Source organism: Stegodyphus dumicola, chromosome 5 (assembly GCF_044657685.1).
Source record: "Stegodyphus dumicola isolate Sdum_Otavi_A_Nest chromosome 5, ASM4465768v1".
NCBI lineage: Eukaryota > Metazoa > Arthropoda > Arachnida > Araneae > Eresidae > Stegodyphus > Stegodyphus dumicola.
In genome coordinates, this window is record NC_140772.1 from 25,340,711 (window position 1) to 25,359,693 (window position 18,983).

Genomic DNA, 18,983 nt, shown 5'->3' on the forward strand with positions numbered 1-18,983 from the left:
AATGAATCAGAATTTACATTTGTATGTTAAGAAATCGTATTTTCCTTCTCTCTGTAAAGTAAATTTCCTCTTCATTGTTATTGCCATATATGGATACTTATTTCGCAAACTGTAGTGATCTTTTACTACTCCATCATTTTCTTTTCAGGAGATATACAATAACAGTGTAAGGATCCTAAGTTTTACTAACGTTTATTTTATTTTAAAACTGTACTATCACTTCTTCTTTTCTACTTCCGGCCAGAATTAAACGCTTTCACTTGTTTATGCAAATTGTCTTGCTAACGCCAAGTACTTAAGTTGCGGTTTTTTTGCCAAGCAAGAGAGAGGAAGGAGTTATTGGAAGCAAGCCGCTTGCCACTGTAGTTTTACGAGTTTTCACTCTGTTGCTGGTTGCTTTCAAGACCAGAGGTTTAGCCCTCTTGATTAATTGCAGACGTATCGTAGTTTTAGCAGCTCGGCGTACTACATACGTACCTTTCTTTAAATAAAGGCCAATCTTAGTGCTAGGCCCTTGTATACTAATTCAAAGTTAGTTTTAGAGTTTTAGTTAGCAGTTTTTATATTCTTACGTTCAAACCACAAGTGGTTGGTCTCTGTATTCCGAAGTTTCGGAAATTCCTGTAAAGTATAGAAAATAAAGGGTTTCGTATACCCTTCCTGCTTGTATTGTCTACTTCACACCTTCTTGAACATAGCTTGAGTAAGCTCCCTGTTCCTTTTCAGGACCATTCATGTTTCCAAAGCAAGTCAAAAGAAACACTTGTCCTGATAACAGAAAGTTTCAAATCAGACATTTATTGAGGGATCAAAGCATATGTTACAGACTAGGAAGCATGAATGTTTGCAACTGCAGTGATTTTTAGCCCAAAGAGGATATTTGCCCAAAAGGGTTATTGATTTCGCTTTGGCATTTTGGCGTTGGTTCACGTGTAGACACATTAGGTTATTTTGGAAGCAGGAGAGATAAAAAATGAGCAAATCTCCCGCCGGGGCTCGGACCTCTCGAATAGGTGCTGAGTGGGCTGGCAATTACACCGCGAAGGCACGTTGAGAAGGCGGTAGATATATCTTCTATACTATCCCTTTTAACTCGGCGGAAGTCGCACCAAGAAATGTTACTAAAGTGGGCGCGTGGGGTATCATATACCCCAATATTTAAAATACGATAAAAATAGTTTTATTTAGTTTTAAGCGGTTTTTCTGGTTCTCGTGTATTATAAATACGTGAATAATAATTGGGTTCCAAAATAATCTTAGAGTTAAAATTAAGATAAATGAAAATAATTAAAAAATAAACATCATGCCTCTAAGTTTCATTGCATCTCTAATACATAATGCTTACTTTATTTATTAACACTTTGAACGAGATACATTCATGTGTTCTTGGCACAAAATGTTTTCACATTTTAAACATTGCATTCACGTTCTTCTGTCCTTGGCGCGAGGGCAAAAAATTTATCACATCTTTCATACTTCGTTGTTTCGAATTTCATGTATTCGTTTTAATTCTTCGTCGAAACTTCTGCTTTTGTTTTGAATGCAGTACGTCAGTTTCTTGGTAAAGTATTAATCTCTGATTCTTTGTTCAATACATTAGCATTACAATTTCATTAATTGTTTACAATTAATGAAAATTAAAATTTCATTAATTGTAATGCTAAGTTCTTCAAAAACAGACTTCTGTTTCTGGATGGTGAATTAGCAGTTGAATGTAATATAATTCAAGCATTTATTACAGCAACATTCAGTGCAAGAAAGAAAATTATCATTGGCTACCTCCTTGTTATTCTGGCAATTGAATAATTGGCTGACCCCATATCCACTGCCCCTTTGGTCATATTATAAAAACATATAATTCCTGACGTTTTATTTTCTCCAATAGTATCATTTATAGTATGATCGTTATGTAATGTTGAAAGCATAAGAATAGTTTTTTCTTTTTTTAGGAACATTAGAAATTAATGTTTTATCTTTTTCGAAACGAAAACACTGTAGAAAATATTTCTAGTTTCATCTTCAGTCTCCGAAATGCAATCTTCATCGCTTTCAAATATTTCTAATAAATATGACAGGCGTTGCATCTCCAAATCATAGGGAGTCATTCCTTTCACCATAATGCAATTAAAAATTTTTCAGAATTTAATGTCAAGTACTTTAAAATCACTTGGGAGTAGAAATATTTACTGTTGTACTCTAGGAATAAATTTCGGAACTAAATATTCAGTCAGAAAAACACTTACGCGGACAGGCGCGTGGGGTGTGTCGTACCCCAATTCGAACAAAATACCGATAAATCTTTTTCTGAAACACTTTTCTTTGTGTAGGGGTGGGGTATGACACACTCACGCGCCATCCCGCGGGTTAAAAAGTGACTGGGGATTATCACTACCTTTTTTAGTTCGGGTGCCACTGTAGAGATATTAGGTTATTTTGAAGAAAGAGACGTTAAAAATGAGCAATGCCCTCGCCGGGACTCGAACTACGAACCTACCGATACGCGACGAATTAGCTGACCATTACACCACGAAGGCACGCTAAGAAAGCAGAAGAAATACCTTATATACTATAAACGGTGTTTAATTTTTCAAATTGATGCTACCGAATATAAAAGCCCTGCATTGTATAAAAAAATTAAATAATAAAAAATCTGCATGTATGTATGTATGTTCATCTCACTAAGAAAAAAAACATCAAATTATGAATAACTTAGTCCTCTACTCGAATATGAGCATTCACCATCTGGAAGCCAAAATTTGGAATCTAGAATTTGTTTTATTACTTATTTCATATTTTTAAAACTATTTTTGTTTAACAAACTCAATGATTTCAAAGCGGGCAATGGCGACACTGCACGAAAAAAAAATATCTCCGCGCCGCTAAACTGTGTATCGGAAATTCTAAAGATATGCTCGTGTTGCATTATTTTGTGATATTGTTGTTCAGCTGAAATTTGTGATTTAAGTGCGAAGAACATAATATTTAACAATTAATGGTAGCACATAAAAACGTTAAAAAATGACCCTTTCGGCGTAATATAAAAATCTGAGAATCTTTGAGATTTTATTTATTTACTTATTTATTTTTCAGAAGATAAAAGAAAATCTATTGATTTGAAATATCCTTGGTTATGTTGGCATCAGGGAAAGAGGATTATAATTGCTTCCGTTAGAATCTCGGATTGAAATAACTCTGTTACCGTGAAAGACCGAAATTGGAGAATGTCGACTTTCACCGGAGAATATCAATTTTCAACAAATACGTCAGTGAAAGACCGAATATTTCACTACATTCTTGTATATTCGGACCCTCACCGGTGTATGTCGACAATCACAGGTATGCTCTGGTGAAAGTCGAAAAGAGAGGTCATAAAGTGCCATAATAGTTTAAGCTGTTGCAATAAATAATTAAGTAAGTTTTTAACTTCTATTATTTTCCTTTCTCATTTTGAATGTATTGTGTGTTTTAGGTTCTCATGTTTTTAAGTTCTTATTTCAAGTCTCAAGTGCGTTTATTCGCCACTGAATTACGGAGAAGAAAATATAATATTGTTATATGTTCAACATTCACCATTAAGTACATGGTGAATGTCGACATTGACCGGTGTAAGTCAGAAATAAGAGTATTTGGAAAATATTTCGGTCATACAAAGAGACTATGTAAATGTTGACATTCACCGGTGAAAGTCGACATTCTCCAGATTTCCATGTTTCACCGTAACAACTCTACGTACATACTCCGAGTACTTTGATTTAATTATGCCTCAAATGCTTTGAAGACATGTCAAAGCTCTAGATCAGTTCTATTCTTTACTTAAATCTATTAGTCTACCTGATAAAGCTCATGTAACTCTGTCTGATAAAGCTCATCTGTAATATCAAAAAATCAACAGATACCTTCTTGTCTTCTGCTTTCCACATTTACTAAATACATTGTTAAGATGTCCATCAATTATGCGCAATACAAACGCAAGCGAATTGGTACAAAACGTTAGTTGCTTTATAGAACTAATAAAGAAGAAGAAGAAGAATTTATTAGACAAAACGTTAGTTAAGAAAGGCGGAACGCGATTGAAATATTGCGGTCAAATTTCGCTTAATACAACTTTCATTGAAGACAGTGAAATATTATTGTTGAGTTATTTTCTTCCTGACACCAGTTGTTACGTTATATCCTTCCTTCACGTTCCTAGATTTGGAGTGAATAACGACGACACTTGATGAAGTATCGAAACACACTTTATTAGTCAGTATTGTCAGGACAGCTCCAAAACACGTTTTACAGTCGTCGATGAACTACTATAAACACGCTGGAACTATCAGCGACACAGCCTTCACACTGTCAGGCAATAACGGTGGAGACAGCTTCCTGCAAAGTACCAGAGTACAGCTCCCGACTCTGTTTGGTCGTTCTCGGAACTCCACGTACTCTCGAGACTCTCCACGATACAACTCGCGATGCACTAACCACGATACACTAAGAGACTTTTTCGGTGCACTCGGCACTCGTTGCCCGGCTGTCAACTCGATCGACTCCGCATGGCTCGCTAGACAAGGCACACTCTCTGAAACACATTAACTGATTGCGGACCAGCAGGGTTTATATAGCTTTCGCTTGTGTTCGAGAACCTTCTGGGCAAAACCGGTAAGATAACGTACCAGAAAGTTCTCCATCCGTCCATGGCATATCGCCAATTTTGTCGCCAAATGGGCGATTTCTCGCCAAATGTGGAAACCCTGCCTTCCCTTGCTATTTTATGGCAATCCTAAAACTGCTTTGCGGAGAAGCTATCTTACCACGCCTGTACGTTTCGTAACAGTATTGATTGCTTTGATGCAAAATTGAGTGCAAAATGTATGTTGAATATGCTTCCCCTTTACGTAACTAAGCACAGCATCAAATGTTACATAATTACCGTTCATAATGCAACATAGTTTAACGGAAATAAAATTGTGAACTGTCACGCTGCGGAAATTAATTAACGAATTATGTAGGGAATTATTTAGGAATTAAAACATGCCTCAGTCTGAGAATATAAAAAGGAAAAGCCATCTAACTACTGAATTTAAGGGTTTAAAAGGTGAAATTTAAGAATATTACGCTGCGCACTTATGCATACTTGGTGCCTTTACTCAAATACTCCATTCAGAACACTGCTGATCTCATTGATGACGTCAAAAACACAAACAAGAAAACTTGTAGGTATACTATTAAACGATGGGGGGGGGTTACCTTGAAAAACATAAGTATAAAAATAGGACCAGTACAGAAAATACACGTAGAAAAATAATTAAAACAAATCTAACGTTAAATTTCATAAAGTTTGGGTAGGAAAAACATACGCAAACATACTGAAGACGACACTTCAATAAGTTTAAAACAGCATATAAATGTAAAAGCATTCGGTTGTAACGAATGTTTTCCATCAGAAAACGTTCTTAATAAAGTTAGAAACAAATGCGAAAGCAGTACATTTAACCTCTTCGTCGTTCGTAGCGCGTTCAAGTGAAACTTCCGCAGGGCAGCCGTAACGCGGCTCAAGCGTTCTTCTATATTTTTAAAACTTTTAAATGTTTAACACGCTTTCTAAACGTTTACTTGTTTGAGTTTTTTTTTTTTTTCTAATACCTCCTAGAGGGTAGCACTAATCAGGCATTCTATTTCTAATTGAATTTCCCACGGGTTTTATAATATAAATGTTCGCTCCATTTTACATAAGATACAAGACAGTGAGAGATGACTTCAACGTCTACTCAGCAGAAAAAGAGAAAACAAATGAGGTTGTGAATTGGAAAGACAAGAAGGATATACGTTGGATGAGTACAGTTCATAACTCGATGATTCATGTTGGAACACGGAAAAGAACTGTAAAAAAAAAAAAAAAAAAAAAAAAATTGTAAAAGATTACAACAAAATGGGAGGAGTGGACCACCTGGATCAGATGTTATCAAGTTACCCTGCTGTTAAAAATAAGCAGAGATATTATTATTTTTCCATTATGATTTATTTCGTTATGGTTTTACTTAATATTCATTGACATTCATCCACTACGAAAGTCATGTATGAAAAGTTATGATGTACAGAGAAAACAACATCACACGCTACGAAAAACAGACGGCCGCTGCGGGGGGGGCGATTTTCCCGGATAGGAGAGGACGGCGAAAGTATTAATGCGGGTAGTATTCACTAACTAAATGTATGATTTCTGTCAACGTTCTGCATGTAGCTGCCATTTTGAAAAAATGTAGAAGTCCGAAGGAGCTATGTCGGGGCTATATGCTGGGTGTGGCAAAAGATCCCATTCAAGTCGGTACAGAATCCAGCCGGTGATTTCAGGGACATGTGGTCTTGTATTATCTTGATAAAAGATTACCTTTTTTGCGCCGGAAGTCAGTTCAACATTTTCTCCTGATAGCAGCATCAACACGGACTAGCATATCGCTGTATACTTTACTGTAGAGGATTTTACATTTTTTCAGCAATACTCTTTCTGGATAATTATCACAGCAATCCACCACATACGAAGCATCATCTTTTTGTTAGACAAATTGCGCTCTGCGACGCTGCCGACGAGATCACCGGGCGGCATATTTCACAAGTGCACATCTCCGTAGCCACCAAGGCTTCTAGGATGGACAAGTAGACATCCAGTAATATTTCTGTCATGTGAATGACTTTCGCGCACCTTAAGATTTAAGCAAGACGGTTGAATATATTTTGGCACTCAATTTTTTTACAAAACAATGAAAGCATTGTCGATTTCTTCTCAAAATTTTAATTGCGAAGTTAGATCAAATAGTAGAGGGACCGGAAAGTAATGTCGATTTCTTACATTAAATTCAAACGAATACATTTTTAACAAGTTTTTATTTTTAATCAATAACATAATCACCCTCTTTATCAACAACCTTTTGCCATCTAATGCGCAGATTTCCAATCCCGGACCGATAAAAATCAATTGGTTTTTGAGTAAAATATCTCGAGAGGGCATTTTGGACATCATCCAAATTTTCCAATTTTTTGCCACTAATAAAATGTTGTATGGATCCGAATAAATGGAAATCCAATGCTGCGATATCGGCCGATTATGGTGGGTGAGTATGGCAGTACCTTCCAATTCATTCATTTTTTCCAGTGTTCGTCTTGCACAGTGCGGTCTTGCATTGTCGTGTTGCAGAATGACGCCTTTTGCAAAATGACTCCTTTTGCAGAATGAAGCCTTCTGTTGACAACTGATATTTTTCGATTAAAGATTGGTTCACTCCAACCAATTGTTTACTATAAAGGTATGCATTAACAGTTTGTCCAGGTTTCAGTAATTCAAAATGAACAATTCTGCGAATACTCCCTCAAACACCCAGAAGCGCTTTTCGGGGCTTTGTAACCCCTATTAAAACTGCCTTTTGAGTTTTGGATTATCATATAGGACTTATTTTTTTTGTCTACACTAATCAAACGATCAAAATACGATTCTTTATGGTGCCGTTGAAGCAATACGTTGCATGTGATGGATCGGTTGGCTTTGTTCTTTTCGGACAGATTATGGGGGACTCGAACACCTGCTTTGCTTATTTTTCCATTCTGGTTTAAATGTGCTTGGATGGTCGACTTTAAAATGTAATGTCGCTCGTAAATTTTAATGTCGCTGACTTTTACATGTACTGTCTACACAAGAAATACTCATAAAAACAGAATGAATTTATCTTATTCACAACGAATATATTCATTTTATTCACATATCTTTTAATGTTACCAATGGATGTAATCAGATTATACACGATATGAATTCTGAATCTTACACTTTCAAAATTAAAAGAATGCAAGCACTGATGTAAGAAGACACCAGATTCATTGTAACGCTTCCAGTACCTTTCAGCTCAATAAAAATAAAACTATACACTTGGAAATATATTATTCAAGAGGTGTTAGTCAGTGCATAACATTCGAGGCTAATTGTAGCTTGATTCCTTTTCTCGATGTAAAGAGCGATAATATGATGTGAACATCAATCCAAATACACTCATGTCCATAAATTAAGGATAGTGCACAATAAGGCAAAGGAAGAGTTAGAAGCAAAACAAATTTGACTTATTTGTAAAGCTTATTTATTAAACAAAAGTTAAAGAGCAAAAAAAGATGCTATATGTTTCATATTATTAAAAAAAATAACGACTTTTTCTCACTGGAGCAAATTACAAAAAACATCTATTTACAAAAAATCAATATTACATGTTTGGTATGATTGTTAATACATTGTATGTCTCCCAGACGATGCAATACAGTCCGTACAACGCCTAGACATGCTGAGTATCAAATTATCGATCTGATCTTAGGGGATATTACACCACTCAAAAAGCAATGCTCTCCGAAGTTCCGGTAGACATGTAGGAGGAGGTTGACGGGCTGCATCTCGTCGGCCAAGTATGTCCCACACGTGCTCTACTAGATTCAAGTCCGATACTGGCCAGTCCATTCGGGTGATATCCTGAGATTGAAGGCATTCGCTTACGATATTTGAACGGTGAGGACGTGCGTTGCCATCCATAAACACAAATTGTGCGCCCATGGCGCCCCGAAACAAACGTACACGTTGTTCCAGAATGACGTCCCGATAGATTTGGCTTGTCATGGTTCCAATTTGAACATGCAGGTCAGTTCTCGAACCCAGAATAATTCCACCCGAAACGAGCACTCCTGCACCACCGTAACGGTGTCATTCAATGATGTTTTCTTGGTAGTAACGGGTACCTGGAGCTCTCCATATGAAAATTCGCCGAGAATCAGACTGGAAGCTAAACCTGGAGTCGTCGGAAAGTCGGATCACACAAGCCCACTGTTGCGGTGTCCACAATGCATGCTCTCTACTCCAGGCTAACCGCAGGCGACAGTGAGTTGCAGTAAGTGGAACGCATCTGACAGGTCTACGAGCATATAGACCAATCTGCCCTAAGCGTCTGTACACGGTCTGCCTTCAAATTGTCGTATCAGTGGCTGAAGAGAGCTGACGAGGCAGGTCTGAGGCTGTGCTCCGCCTGTTTCTTTTGGCAGTAACTGCCAAATACCGGTCCTCATTCGGCGTTGTAACTCTGGGGCGACCTGTGCTGTAACGTCTACTCACATTACCATCATCTTGGAATCGTTGGCAAAGTCTGGAGATGACACTCTGGGCAATTCCATGTTCGTGTTATACTTCCAGTTGGGTACGCCCACATTCCAGACGGCCGATAATTCTACCCCGTAAAAAATCATCCAAACGCGTCCTTTGTGTCATAACTATTCGGTTATTGCACTGAAATGCTTATAAAGCGCCTGTGAACAATTTTGCTTCTTTGCCTGCATTCCTTATATATCACTCTCTTACACTCTCGTCATTGTGACGTACCATCGGTGTCATCTGGTTACTTCCTTAAATTTGCATATGATTCTTGAAGATGTGTGTAGTGATTTTACAGGTGATATATTTGTTTTAGAGTTCGGTTTCCGCGTGACTCAGAATTATACTTAATTTATGGACATAAGTGCAATTAAGACACAATAACACGCCGAACGAATACTAATTCAGAAGTCAAACAACAAAAATCAGCGTTAAATTTTCACAGGACTAGTTTCGATGGGTTTTACCGAACCATCATCCTCAGCTGCAAAAGCATTTGCAGTAAATGTGGTTCTGTAAAACCATCGAAACTAGTCCTGTGAAAATTTGAAAATATAACGCTGAATTTTGTTTTTTGACTTCTGAATTAGTATCAATCCAAATACCGATGCGTGATAAAAATCGCCAAAGTGAAATGTCAGCGATTAATTAAGCTCATTAAACAAAAGAACTGTGAGATTTGTCCGCTATTACGCAATACATTTATAACTGAGAAACAAATGCAAATTCAAATGCAAACAGCGTACGCTCACATGCCCAAAGATTTAGCGTCACAAGAGCAATAGGAGCTCATTGGTCCATTTTCGAAATCCCTCCCTCAGTGGCTACGCTGATGTGCACTTGTGAAATATGCCACCGAGCGTAGACCACCTCCCTTTTCGGCCTATGTTGTTGAAGTAAGTCCACTTTCCATCACAAGTGACGATGCGGTCCAGAATCTTGTCCTTGCATTGATATTCGCGCAGATTAGTGCAGGTCCGAACATGTCTGTCCTTATCTGCTTCAGTCTGACCTTATCTGCTTCAGTCAGCTCGTGCGGCACCCAGCGATTAAACTTCTACGTCGAGGTTATGCGACGTATAGGTTACAGGTTACGGAGGACGGGGACGCCTAGTGTTTAACATAGGTAAACCGGCGTATGTCCCGCGCCCTCCACTATCTAGAAACAACAACTCCCTGGAGCCCCAGGAGGCTGCAACAGGAGTTCATTTGGATCTTAAATAAATTTGTTACATGGCCATACAAGGGCTATAACTGATGTAAGACATTGTGTGGAACGTAGTACATATGTTATATATAAAAATTACAAACAGCAGTTACATAAAACACATTAATATACACATTAAAATTAATTAAAAATATGACATGGAGCACAAAATGCACAAATTACACACACACACAAAAATAAATAAACACAAAGGGAAAAAAAAAACATATCACATATAAACAAAGACCATTAAAAATTCAATATACATAATGCGCTGTGCATAATGCAATACGGGAATGCGTTTAAGTGATATGTAACAAATTTATATGTATATAGTACGGGTTACTTATGTTGAAGGTTGTGCAGTATGCAAGTAAATAGTTTATTCGAAATGCATAGTTTGAAAGAGAAAATTAAATACATGCAGAGTACATGGTGTAAATAATACAGATTGCAAGTACATAATACAGCTAATACAGATAAACAACATACATACAGAATACATAGTACTTTGTGCGTAGGACAATAGTGTTACATGATACTGGGATTACTTAAAACTAATTAATATACTATACATAATACATATCTTTTGGAGGTGCATAATGCGCAATACAAATAAACTACATACATACAGGATACATAGTGCACTGTGAGTAGGACAATACTGGTACGTAATACTTAGGATTATTTAATACTGATTAATATACCATACACAATACTGATTGTTATGGAGATATTACTCTTAATTTGATATGCAGATAGTGATTGACATAGATTATGCACAGTACATAATGCAGATTGTTAAACATAATACATGACACAGGTCGCAGATACATTATAGTCACCTACACTGTGTGTGATACAGGTACTATGCGACGTATAGCGCGACTAATGGACATGGCAATAAGGTCTAACTCCTCAGCAAGTTCTCGAGTGGTTGCATATTAATCGTCATCTATCAGCTCTCGCGGGCGGGCCTCATCAACATCAGTAGACTGGTCAGAGCGCTCTGCTTCTTGAATGTCATAGTCCTTGTTTTTGAACTTTCGGTACCAAACCTTCGCAGTGTCATATGATACAACATTAGCACCTAAAGCTGTACAGATCATATGGTGACATTTCGTAACAGATCTAACCCACGAACACGCGCGCCGGGTATCTCATACCCTGGGGGCATATTCTTTGTCCCTTATCTCAAAGCCTCTTTCCTGGAAATGGACAAAACCTTTTATAGCTGAATTCAAGATCACAATGAAGCTGGGACATCCGTGGAGTGATTCTTCGTATACTTTTCTAGGAATTGTACCGTTTGGGTATGTGACACCCGCGTGCCTTCTCGCGTCTCTCAGATTTTCATCCTCAGTTTCTTCTTTAGTCAGCATGAAACGGAATCTAAGTTATGATAAAGAAATGGAAAAGGTTGAGAAATATTCTAAAAACCATTTCAACAGATGATGAAACGTTTAGAGAAGAGGAGGAAGAATTAATAGATGAAGAACACAACAGCAGTTATAATTCATCAACAGACACTGAATTAGATAGTGAATTAAAAAATCAATGAAATGATGAAAATTATGCTGGTAAAAATGGCTTGGTATGGAAGTAAAACAAATTCTGAACGAATGTTACGACTAGTTCTAAAAGCATTATCTTTGAAATTCTAGGAAATACTGGTTATTCGAAAGTGGAAGATTACTCACATCAACGGTGGCAGCAAATCATGCTCCCTTTGAAACTAATAGAAACAATAATTTCGGGAGATTGCAACATGAAACCACCATCTAAAAAGATGGAAACTCTTTACATAAGATGCGCTGAGTGCCCTAAAAACAAGGACAGAAAGACATGGTTTCTGTGCGAGAAATGTAATAACAGTATTTGTAGAGAGCCGTATATGTTCAGTCTGCCAGAGATGTGCAAAATAATTGTATGTTAAGTACTTCATTTATTATATTCTTTAAGATATTCTAAAGTTCATTTTTTATGTTAATCCCCATTTACACTCATATTTATATTAATGTAATTTAAGGGGACACATACACCTTAAAACCCATAAGATGTTCGAATAGGTGACTGTTGCAAGAATTGGAATAACTTATTTATTTTTAAAGCAATTACTACCAACATTTTACAGCTGTTTACAGAATATAGCTGCTTTCTGAAATAGTAATCAGAAAGTTTGTGTTGCCACAAATATTTTTATAATTTAATTCGCTTTGTGACAACATTTTTCGTCATGTTTCCAACTTGCGCGCACGGTTTAAAACATTGTTTTATAATTTAATTCCATATTTAATACATAGCTTTTATAACGTTTGGAAACTACTGTGAATCTAAAATTCTAAAAATTTCACGTTAAATTTTTATTTTATTTTGAGTTGTGTTTATAAAATGTATTTTATTAAAAAAAATTGTAATGTTTTCGTCCATAAAATTTTTTAGTATTAAAATATTCATCAGATTGTTGGTTCAGTTAGGAAATAGTGCCCACATAAAGAATTCCATCCAATTTCAAGTATGTACCATTAGCCATTTTTAAAATATCATGCGCGCAAGGTGGAAACATGGCGAAATATTTTGTCAGAAAGAGGATTAAATTACAAAAATATTTGTGGCAACACTAACTTTCTGGTTACTAGTTTCCAAAGCAGCTATATTATGTAATCAGCTGTAAAAAGTTGGAAGTAATTGCTTCTAAAAGAAATAAAATATCCCAATTCTTGCAACAGTAACATATTCGAAGATCATGAGGGGTTTAAGGTGTATGAGTCCCCTTAAAACGTGTTAATTGTTTTCGGATATAACATACCCAGCGCGCCTTCTCGTGTTCTTAATTTTGGCGCGCGTCCTCGCGGTTTAAAAGTAAATGATGGTTCTAATCTGGTAGCGTTATAGTTTCATTTCAGACACCTTAATGATAACGATATTCTTTTACAAATTTCACAACGCAATGTTCTAAAGCAAGTCTCTTTCCTTCAAATGTCAAAAACTGTAAAATATGCTGAATCGTTACAGCCCGGTATTAACAATTCGACAGTCGTATGCATCTTAAACAATGCAAATAAATTCCATACTTCTAATCTAAAATTTGTATACATAATCGTGCATTAAATTTGGTAATTATCAACCATTGCATTTTATTACTCATTTCATTTTGATGCTATCTCAACTGATTGTCTTTTGCAGCAATTTGATTACATTCAGCTTTAAGAATTCAGGATGAAAACTCTCAAATTTAATATTAATTCGCGCAAAATGTATAGGAAAAAATCAATACTGTAGATGGCGAGTGATGAATTAATATTGAAATTTAAAGAGAAGAATCCATGAGAAAAAAGATATTAAACTTCACTTTAGGAGGGAGCTTTGCCTTAATTTGCAAGACAATGCCACTTTTTGAATTCCCGGAACCTTCCGTTACTCATTGCCGAAAATCCATTAATTTTTCATAAATAATTTAAACTTTTATCAATTTATCCTCTTTATTTATTCATATTCGCTATGCAGTGATGCAAATTTTAAAATGTACTTTTTTTTATTATTATTTTTGCCATAATTTAAATAACAGTGTATGTGTAATGTAACATCACCATTAGAAACGTATTACAGAAATACTATATTGGGACCTTAACTTCGATTATATTTTATGAAAGAAGCTCATTTATAGATTGCAATTTAAGTGTGATTTCTTGTACGCTTATAGGTTTAGACAAGTAAAATTCGTAAGGAAATCAAGCATATGAATTGACTATAAAATTTAAATACAGTACGCTGTTCATTGTCGAAAAATACTAGTCTGAATGCCTTGACTTCCTTCATATGTGTTATGCATACCAGTCTCGGCTCAGATATTTTAAAAAATTTGCAAACGGCCCGTATAGTGTAGAAATATTGGAAAATACACTGGTTATCATAAATTAAGGAAAAATCACAAAAATCACGGTTACTGAAAAAGTTACATGTAGAATTTAATGAAACTTACCCACAATATACAACACATAGTAAGGTATCAAATAACATAAAAATAAATTACCAGACATTTATGGTAGTAAAGAAATTAGCACATGTATAAAATGAACAAACCGTAGGTGTCAGTTTGCTATAGGAACAGTACCTTCAATATGGAATATGGTCGCCTCTAGAAGCAGTACAGCACATACAGCGATGCGTGATGCTTTCAATTGTATGGTCTATCAGTTCCATCGGAAGCGAGTGCAAAGCAGTTGCAAGCGCGGCAAGGGTCTTAGGGGGGCGGATTGAGAGCAGTTAGACATCTCTCTAAAGCACCCCAAATGTGCTCGATAGGATTCAAGTCCGGGGATCGAGCTGGTCACTCCATGCGCATAATTGGTTTCTGTTGATGATAATCATTTACGATGCGAGTCCTGTGTGGTCTTGCGTTATCGTCCTGTAACAAGAAAGCACCACCTATTGCCCAGGAACATGGGGGCAGATTAGCATCAAGGATGTCATCTCTATAAACCGGAGCATTCACGATTTCCGTTGGAAAGACATGGAGGTCTGTGCGTCCACCCAAAGAGATGCCACCCCAAACACAAACACCGCCTCTTCCGTATGCATCTCTTTAACGGATGTTTGATGGATGATAACGGGTTCCAGGTTCTCTCCATATCAAATAATGCCTTCTATCGCTTTCTAGACTAAACCTAGACTCATCCGTAAAGAGAACAGCCTCCACTGATCAGGCGTCCAGTAGACATGTTTTCGTGCCTACTGCAAACGGTCCCTCCTATGGCGTGACGTGAGCGACACGCAAATGGCTGGTCGCCTCGCATACACACCACTTTCCTGAAGCCTTCTACGCACAGTTGACGTTGACACCAACCTTCCGGTGGCTGCAGCCAGGGAGGATCTAAGAAGAGTCGGAGTAGCGGTTCTATTCCTGCGTGCACATAATGTCAAATATCGGTCATCGGCGCTCGTTGTAGCAGTTGGCCGTCCTTGGCTGAACCTCCTAGATGCTGAATCTGTGGTTTGAAATCGCCTCCAAAGTCTATGAACCACAGAAGGATTCACCTTTAGCCATCTGGCCACTTCTGTTTGACTTTATCCTGCCTCTAGTCTCCCAATGGCTCTCCATCGTAGTTCTGCAGGCAAATGATGCCTGGGGGTCATTGTTACGAATTGGCTATCTCAGATTTCTGATGTCACTATCACAGTGAAATATGTGCGCTTGGTCTCAAACATGGACATAAATTCTCCTCGCAGATGACGTATCCCGAGTGCAGTGCCACTAATTTGCATATTGCAGTTTTATTCAGCTACTCTTACTTGGCAACATATTCAAATTTTACACGGTTTGGCTTATTTTAGAGAGAGTTATCTGTATTTTTGTGATTTTTGCATAATTTATGATAACCAGTGTATTTAAAAGTTCTGATGTGTACACCACATGACTTTCTTGCGCGGAAGATTAAATTATACGCATTTTTTGCTACCTTTAACTTAAGTACAAACGATTAACACACAAGTATAACTGCGTATTTTGCAACCAAGCTGACATACAGCACGTTTCCTTCGTTACCTCGCTACTACCTACTAACTACTCTTCTCTAGTAAGTCTCATGAGAGAGAGGCGTTGCAGGCCGTTCGGCTAAACTGCGCATGCGTGGTCATCACGTAATGACAAACGTATTTCCTCGACTTTCATTAGAGATACAGTTCTCATTTAATTAGTTCAATCCTCACTTAGCGGCAAGGCAAAAATACATAAAACCTCAAAACATCTTCATAAAAAATTGAAAAATATAGAAACAAAATACTAAATACAGTTAAAGAATCAAGAAAATAATTTTAAAATTTAAATTAGAGTTTCTAACTAAAAGCAAGTAATTTGGCCGGCGGGCAGGAAGGCAGATTTTTCGATGCACATAACTTGCAACCGCATAAAAAAAAGATATTTCATTTTAAAAAAATTAAATAAAAAATGAAAATAGTTAATTAGCTAAATGGAAAATGCTTATTATTTCTAAGCAGATATGTAAAAAGAAAATGCTCGTTTTAAACAACAGAACAAAAACTGATATTCAAAAAATGATGAAGTTATACAAATTAAAGCAACTTATAAGGCAGAAAAAAAAAATAAAAATTGAAAGAATTTTTACCTTACTGCTTTACCATTATTATTACATAATTGCCAAAGTTAAAATATTACTTTTAACTGATTTATAAAAACCATCTTAACATCAAGGCCGAACGTTTCAAGGTGAAATGTTCTAAGGACAGATATACAAGGTGAGTGTTTCCGGTGCGCATATTTCACAAGTGCACATCTGTGTAGCTACCGAGGGAGTGGCATCTAGGATAGACCAATGGGAATCCAGTAATATTTCTGTTATGTCACACGATCTTTCGCGTGCTTTAAGATTCAAGCAAGATGGTTGAAAATATTTTGTCACGCAATTTCCTGTACAAAACATCGTCGATTTCTTCTGAAAATTTTCATTGCGAAGGTAGATCAAATATAAGCAACTGTGAAGATTTCACTACCTGGTTGAAAGAATTTGAAATAAATGCAAACACATGTTGGATACTCCGCAAAAATATCCATGCGAAATATTACTTAATAAGCGGTAAATAAGATGAAGAAAGAAATATGTGATAAACATCTGAGCCCAAATTCTATCTTTACGTAAAATTATGCATATGAGAAAAATATTGACACCAATTATATATGCAAATAGAAGTCAGCACTTTTTATTGCAGTCTATATGAAAAAATGTTCTTTAATAATAGCCAATGCAGAATGTTAAAGTGAACTCTGCATTGGTACGAATTTATTGTGTTAAATTTCATATTTACTAATTGCTCACTCTTAAATGTACTGTCTACACAAGAAATATTCATCAAGCAGGAAATACCATCAGGAACAAATTTATCGCCAATGTTTCTGAATGAAATACCATCGCTTTACCCACAGTGCCACCCATCTGTGAGACTCCATCAGGACATAGCTAGCAGTCACACATCAAAAACCACTGAAAATTTCCTAAACGAAATGGAACAAAAAACTGGTATCAATGCCATACTCTTCACTGATATCTCTGCTAAATCTCCCGACGCGTCACCGATGGATTTTTGTGCTTTCGGACTTTTAAAAACTGCATTATCCAAACGTTGTCCCAAAACCCTAACAGGACTTTGGAAAGCTGTTCGGGAGGAATGGGATAGAATACCTCTTCTGTCCCTTCAAAAGGCATTATTATCCTGGAAATTGCGGTGTCGAAAGATAGTTCAGAATAACGGATATCAAATAGAACATTTAAAACACAAGAATTGTACGTAATTTAGTTTTGTGAATATAATATACATCGTCTAAAAATATGTGTGAACAGCCTCTGTAATTTTTACTCTGCATCGACCTTGACAGAGCGTGCAAGTAATTAAGATTGCAGCATATAAGATATTTTCTCTTTCCTTTCTGCGTGTCTTCTGGGTGTAATGGTAGCACACTCGGTGCGTATTCGTGAGGTCCGGGTTCGAGTCCCGGTGGGACCATTGTTCATTTTTTACGCCTCTAGGATCAAAATAACCTATAATGACTCTACAGTGTAACGCTGCTTTTTGCGTGATATATTTTGCCAGGAAACAAAATTAGTCATACGAAAAAATTTCGTGATTAACAGAGGAAAGATTGTGTTTTATAGAAATTTTGGATTATCTTTGTAAGACGTCAGTGCTCGTATCGGACGAAACCAAGAGACATTAATACGAATCTGGATCGATGGACGCAGAAGGGAAGCGCAGAAAGTTTAGAGTCATTGCACGATGTATTAACATCACATGCGAGCCGCTTAACCGGTAGCATATTTCACAAATGCACATCTGTGTAGCCACCAAGACAGTGGCTTCTAAGTTTGACCAATGGGCATCTAGTAATATTTCTGTCACGTCACATGACCTTTCTTGCGCTTTAAGATTTAAGAAAGATGGTTGAAAATATTTTGCCACGCAATTTTCTCTGCAAAATAACTAAAGCATCGTCGATTTCTTAGCGAAATTTTCATTGCGAAGTTAGATCAAATATAAGCAATTGTGAATATTTCACTACGGGGTTGAAATAATTTCAAATAAATACAAACACTTGTTGGATATTCCGCAAAAATATCCATGTGAAATATTGTTTGATAAGTAGTAAATGAAATGAAGAAATAAATATGTGATAAACATCTGAGCCCAAATGCTATCCTTAAATAAAACTATGCATGTGAGAAAAATATTTACACCAATTATATATGTAAATAGAAGTCAGCACTTTTTATTGCAGTCTATATGAGAAAGATGTTCTATAATAATAGCCAATGAAGAATTTTATTCAAAGTAAACTTTATTAATTTGCACTCGTATTCATTTAATGTGTTAAATTTCACATTTAATAGCTTTTCATTCTTAAATGTACTGTTTACACAAGAAATACTCATCAAACAGAATGAATTTACCTTATTTACAACGAATATATATTCAATTTATTCACATATAACTTTTAATGTTAACAATGGATATAATCAGATAAAACACAATATATATTCTGAATCTTACACTTTGAAAACCAAAAGAATGCATACACCGAAATAAGAAAACACTAGATTCATTGTAACACTT